This window comes from Puccinia triticina, chromosome 16A (genome assembly GCF_026914185.1).
Source record: "Puccinia triticina chromosome 16A, complete sequence".
NCBI classification, from domain to species: domain Eukaryota; kingdom Fungi; phylum Basidiomycota; class Pucciniomycetes; order Pucciniales; family Pucciniaceae; genus Puccinia; species Puccinia triticina.
The window spans coordinates 3,369,512-3,376,764 of NC_070573.1; positions in this window are offsets into that span (position 1 = coordinate 3,369,512).

The following is a 7,253-nucleotide window of genomic DNA, read 5'->3' on the forward strand; positions in this document are numbered from 1 at the left end:
AACCTAAAAAGTGTGTCCGCTGTGTACGGCCAATAAGCTTGTGGGGTATAGATATGACAGAGATCAGGTGAAGGTTTGTTGGTTGTGCCTTGCCAGTGTCTAGGCAATGGGGAGCGTGGCGTGTGTGATTGATTGATTAGGCATGAGGCAGCAGCGTGGCGGTGGCGGCGGTATCATTGTCCAGGCTGCATGCAGCTTCCAAGGTGGAGTCGGGCAAGAGCTTGAGGGTGGATGAGTTGTTCTATATAAACCAGCTGGGGGTTGTGATTGCTGCACCCCCAGGGCGTCCTCTGCCACTTTACTTCCAGCGTGTGGTTCGTCCCCAACCATCTCCGCTGTTGTACTTGCACAGTTTGAGGGGCTAAAGAGTGGGCCCCCCCTGGGTTCCGCAGCTTTTGCTGCGGGATGGGGGCCTTCAACGCCCTTCCTTTTTGACCCGTGCGCTTGACGCGGGCTTGAGGTTGGCCCAGATGAAACAGCCATTGCTGTTCACAAAACCTTTGGTGTTGTTTGGGGGCATTTCATATTTCCCTTTTTTTTATTTAACTTGTATTTAGAATAAACCTGTAATTTTTTTTGTTTTTTGTTGTAAGGGGAAACCTTTGTATTTTTTTTTTGTATTTTGACCAATTGTAAGGGGGAACCCATGATCTTTTTTTTTCTGTTGTGGAAAAACTGTGTCTTTAATAAACTTGGATTTCTGCCTTGAAGCTGTCCAGTAACCACCCTACCCTCAAGATTACCTCCTCTGAGCGCCTCCAACTGCCCAACTTCACGCCTGAAGAACCTCAAGTGACTCTAGGCTCTTATACTAGTAAGTTTAAGCCCCTTCTCTTGAGATTCTCCGCCATTTCTCTCTGGGATTTGAAACACCCCTGTTTACAGGCCCCAGTTCTTCACTCTAGAGGGATTAAACACCCCTGATTTATCAGGCCCCTCTTAAAATTAATTATATCAATTTTATTACGTCTGATTGGCCCAAATTGCCCTATTTTTACGCAATAATTCCCAACATTTAAGTTGGAATTATCGCTTATACCTCTGTCTTAGAGTTTTACAACTCTAATATTTTGCTTTGCACCACGTGTAGCTAGAAGGGTAATATTCTTGGCATCATGTAGGCTGACACCGCCCAAGGCGCCCATTACCGTCACTTCTAAGCACACAGGCTTCACCGATTGGCATAAAACGCCAAGAAATGTGACAAATAGCATTTTATACTTATCCTTAATTAAAAATAAGTCCAAACCACCACCCAACGGGTTGGTTGGCGGAAAGGTTGCAGTAGTTGAGAGTGAAGCGCTGGAAGAATTTTACAGCCCCTGCAGACAGGGGCCCACAACCAACCAGGCTTGGTGAAAAAAAAACCTTGGAGGTTCCTGTCAGAAACCAAAATGTAAGTTGTGCACTATGGGATTTCAACCCATGTCCTCAAACTTCATAAGTGATGCTTATCACCAACAAATCTAAGTGCGCTGTTGCTGGAGTGATCATTTCAATGTGTGGCTACCAAATTTACGCTTTTATAGCATGGGATCAAGTCTTATATGGCTTTCATTGCATTGCTTGTCATTTTACCAGGATCAAGATTTGTCATCTTTGGGTTTTCAGACTGCATAAGAGCAGATTGTAAATATAACAGGTCAAAATGCAAGTAAGCGGCTGAGATTCATGACAAGCTGGGGGGCATACATAGATATCAATTACAGTTGCCAGAACCAAAAATGGCTATGGGAAACTTCCATTGGAGTCCAAAATATACCAATAAATCAATGAAACAGACACCCGTTGCTGTATTGAGGGCCAAAGCAAAGGTAGATGAGCTTTAAGGGTGCGTTTGTGGCCACAAGTCTCTACATCCAATGGGATAGCTGTAAATTTCTGGCCGGGAACCCTCAGATTGCTGAGTAAGCTGTACGGAAGACACATGCCAAAGATAGGATCAGCATACATTCATGGAGAAATTACCAAGTTTTTTCCATACCTGGCTAAAACCTGTTAAAGCTGGGACTGGAGGTTGAGGAGATGGGAAGGACCCAAAGAAAAAACAACCCAGAGAGACTCTGTGTCAGTCGCGGTGATGCCAAGAGTATATGTAATCTTCTAGCTACACCGGTGACTGCGCAGCTGTGCGGTGGTGCGCGCGGCAAAAGTGCGGTACAAAATGCAAAATAACTTTAAATTTATTTTTAATAAACCCAAAAAGGGGTTTAACGGAGGGGCCAAGAGTGCCTGGGGTGTTTAAGTGCCCTCCAAAAGTCTTACAGGGTCTGCGCAAGGATGTGCAGAGGTTTTTTAAAGCCTGCAACGTCTGGGGCCCAGTTAAGGGGGTATTTAGAACATTGGATTAGTTCCCAGGAGGTGGATTTGGGATTTAATCCCAATAGAAAAGAAAAATAGCCGACTTACTCGTGAAGAGGGCCCGCAAAAAAGACAACAAACGAATCAACAAACTGAAGTCGGAGCACTAACAGGCAGGTGAACTGGTCGAGTAGACTAGGGCGGGGCTGGTAGGGCGACGAGGTGGTTGGTATGAATCTGGGGAGTCTTTTACTTGCTCAAAAGCCTCCCTTTATATAATCTTGCTGCGACCGGTGGGGTCGCCATTCTGTTTGCAAATTCCTCACGGCTTCTTGCCCGCGGGAACAACCAGTTTAGACAGGAGTTATCAAGTGTTCTATTACTAGCACCACTCCTGTTCATCTTACTCAACGACAAGTGGTGCTCTTCCTCAGTCCTAGGAAGAGCTATGTTCATGATGTCTGTTCTTGACTGTGAACCTGTGGTTGGGGGAGAGTAAGTGGTTTACTTTGTCTCTATTCTCCTCCGGCCGTTTCCAATCAATCTATTTGATTGTCACTCCTTAGTACAAGAGAACAGAAGATTCTCTGGCCACCCGTTCTCTTGCCCTGAGAACGGGTTTTATACATAGCCATGTTCCTTCTCCGGCCTATTCCTGCGGCCGGAGTTCTGTTAATCTCTCCTTGACTCTATTCAGCAGTCGAGGGGATGAATATTGAATATTATTTTTGTTCTTATGCGCGGCGCTCTGCGCCGCACTTAAAACTCAATAACAATTGTATTTTTTTCACCTTTATGCGCGGCGTGCGCCGCGACTAATTATACAGTTTTGACAAAAGACGGCATATGTTTTTTGTCTTATTTTCAGCTGCTCTTTTTAGCGTTGTTTACATATGATAATAAAAAATAGTTAGCCGGGCTCTAGCTTATTATAGTAGCCCGGCTGACACTCTGAGCAATGGTGTATCCGCTGCGCTATGCTACAAAAAGTGGCAAAGTAGCGTAGCATAGCAGTTGATTGCTACATGATCAGACCATGTAGCAATAGCGCACCGGCAACACCGCTACGCTACTCGTTACGCGCAGAAATGGTCCGCTACACTCCCGGAGTGATGAGCGTTAGCGCAGCGGAAAAATGTCCGCTACCGCTGCCAAAAAGCGAAGCGGTAGCAAAACACCGCTAAATGACCGCTGCGTGTCTGCTACTCGCTGATTAAGCGGGTATTCGGACAGACTTTGTCCAATGAGTTGCACGATTTTTGAGCCTGGGCTGCCGAGCTCGTCGGACAAAGTTTGTCTGACTACTTGTCGGACAACTTTGTCCGCGCGGATAGCTGATGCAGTGTGGCAATCTGGTAATAGGTGGCTTAGGGCAGGTGCGGGCAGGCGGTACCCGGGTACCGCACCGCTTCTCCAGCCAGAACCACATACCTGGTACCGGGTACCCAAACGGCATCTCTACTTCCATCCTCACTGCCAGAATATTTGGCTGAGTTGAAGTCATCCCAGTTTAACTGGGATGCACTCAACCAATTTAAACTTGGTTGATCTCAACCAATTTAATATAAACCCAAGGGGGGTACCTTGGATTTATATTTCATCAGTTGAGATTTCCCAAGTTTAAATTGGTTTAGTGCATCCCAGTTTAACTGGGATAACCTCAACCCAGCCAATTATGCTGGCAGTGCCTCTTGCATTTGCAATAGGCACAAGGGGGGAGAATCCAGCCCCTTTTTATCTGTGATTCATTGGTTGAGGGGCCAGTCCAAGGCATTTATGTTCAGGTACTTTAAATAAATTTTTCATGGCAACAAGTCAAACCTACTTCTGCCTGAGAAATATGGGAAATGTGGGGAAAAGTGCCAATTTGGCCGTAGCCACACTGGAAAGCCCCTTTTGGGGCCTTTTGAAAAAGGGATAGGAGAAACCCTTGATCCCAATTTCAACAAAAGTGTGGATTTAACATACTTAGATTACATCACAAGTGTGGTATGCATTTTTTTGCAAAAAATTGTAAACCTCTTGTTAGAATTTGGATTCAGGACACGAAAACTCAAAGCAGATGCACAAAGAAGAGCTGAGAAGCTCAAGAAAGAGGGCAGTGAGGATGTGGAGCTCACCGGATGCGGCTCAAGGTACGGGGTTGTGACCCAAAAACTGGAAGGCCAAAAGAATCGAAATCTAAGGCAAACGAAGAATCTACGGGACATAATGAAGTTAGGTCCTCGAGCCGTGGGCGAGGTGGTTTTTGGGCACGAGGCTCTGGAGATCGTTTCGGGATGGATAGAAGAAACTCCGACTACAGCGGTTACACAGATTATGGTCAAGATGATGGATATAAGAGGACTTGCGATCGTTTTGAAGAGGACTACAACAAGACGTCAGGTGGTTATCACAGAGGTTATGCCGGGGGGGGACGAGGTAGTTTTGGTCAACAGGGCCCTTCTAGACAATCCGGCAAAAGAGACTCAGGATGGAAGTCTGCCAAGGAGAAAGACCCTCAGTAGGCTATCCTTTTTATTCTCCTTTCTGGGAAATCAGTTTTTTCGGGATGTGAAATGTTTTCCAATAGGAAAGAGCCGAGTCACAAGTGTCATTCGTGATCTCTATCAAAAAATGTTATTTTGATGATTAGTTTGTCTGAAGAAACTTTATATTTTTTCTCCTCTTTTGCCCGTGTGGGTTTTTTGTTTTGGCAGCGTTCATAGTAATCTACCTCTACCAAATAGCATTTGCCACGTGACGCGTCATCCGCAGAGCGCTGAAACACCCAAGGAGAGGTTTTGGCCTTTGACGGTATCCTGTGAGATGAATTTGGTTGAATGGGAGAAATCATTGGCAAAGTACGGGCTACTTGATGAGTATCGGGACGTACTGCTAGGTTTCGAATGCGGTTTCAATCAGGGTATCCCTGAGCATGTCATACAAGGGATGGAGTTCTTTACGCCTGATAATCACAGATCTTCGGAAGCTGTCAGAGAAAAGATAGAAGATTCAATCAACAAAGAACTTTCAGCAGGAAGGATGTTCAGGCCTTTTTCTCAAGGAGAGGTATCTTGTAAATTAGGTTTTTTTCGATCGAACCCACTAGGAGCAGTCATAAACAACGACGGGGAAATACGGCCGATTAATGACCTGTCTTACCCGCGGAATGACGTTAACGTGAAATCGGTAAACTCGTTTGTGGACAAGTTGAAATTCGGAACAACCTGGGATGATTTCAACACAGTATCAAAATTCTTTGCAGAAGAGCCCGGCAAAGTAGAACTCGCCCTGTTTGATTGGGAAAAAGCCTACCGGCAAATTCCCACCAGAATGGACCAATGGCGATACCTATTGGTAAAAGACTTTGAAGGAAATTTCTTACTGGACACACAAATAACTTTTGGCGGGGTAGCCGGCTGCAGGTCTTTTGGCCGCCCAGCGGACGCGTGGAAATCAATAATGAAAGCACATTTCGACCTGATTACCGTCTTCCGATGGGTCGATGATAATCTCTTTGTCAGGGCACTTGGCAGCAAGACAGACATGCGTGAAGTGATCCAGAAATCAAAGCAGCTTGGAGTCTTGACGAATGAGAAGAAATTCTCACCTTTTTCACCAGAACAGAAATTCATCGGTTTCGTGTGGAACGGAATCGACAAGACAGTCCGCTTGCCAGACGGTAAAGTGGAAAGAAGACTCAAGCAAATGGCACCTTTCCTGATTGAACGAAACCTTTTCAAGTACGGGGACGTTGAAGTACTGGCAGGGAGGCTGAATCACGTGGCATACCTGCTACCGCATTTGAAATGCCATCTGAACTCATTGTATCGCTGGTTGATGTCATGGCAGTACAGAAAAGCAACAATGCACCCTCCAAAAGACATGTTGAAAGACTTGGCCATCTGGAAAGACACACTGGAGAACTTCGAATATACATGAATCATCAACTACGGGCCCCCAGTTGATATAGGTTGGGTAGGCGACGTGTCAACGTCTTTTGGCATAGGTGTAATGATTGGGCAGCGATGGGCGCAATTCAAACTTCTCAACCAGGGAGGCAACCCGCGGCGCATCTCTTATCTAGAAACGGTGGCAGTCAGGCTTGGCTTACTCATGCTTACGACGCTACGGTCTCAACGGGGGAAGACCCTAGTGGTGTGGACAGACAATACCACTACCAAAAATGGCATCAACAATAAGAGGTCTCGAGACATCCACGCGAATGACAAATGGATGCGAATTCAGCGTATCCTCATCAACAACGGCATCAATCTGGTTGCAAAGAGGGTAGCGTCAAAGGACAACATAGCAGACACCCTGTCAAGGGGCATCCGGTCTGGGCAGGATGTGCGCAACCAGGTAGTGATTGACGTCCCGTTGGACCTGCGGGAGGTCCTGACCCAAGTTGTTTTTAGCATTTAAAAAGCGCCTCAGTTTTGATTGCAATTTAGCCCTCAGAATGATTCTTAGAGCTACGGACGTTTACGGTCTGAGTGGTCAGAGTTTGGAACTAAGGGTCAAAGTAAAGGGGGCTTGCGTAGGCTCAGGCTTCACCCTGAGTTAGTGGTGTAGCACTACCCCCCCTTATCTCTCCGCTGTTGTGACAGCGGCCCTCTGTTTCCTCTCTGCCCCAGGAGGAGAGTCTCTCTTCAGATCATGATCCCACAACCCGAGAAGCTAGCCCTCGGACGCGATCACACTAGATGATCTACGAAACCTAGAGAGGTTTTTCCAAAGAGCTCTCCACCGAGACCCAAACACCGAGCCCGGTGAAAACCTACACGCCAATAGGGACCACCAGGATCTACGGCCGGACTGTGACTGCCCCCAGCAGCAATGTCCCGGCCGGAAAAGTGTGCTAGAGTTAAACGTAGCGGAGACGGCTTGGATGGCTGGTACACCGGCATGCTCTTGATTACAAGGGTCAGCTTGGCTGCTCGAGTTCGAAGAACCCGCATGCAAGTTTG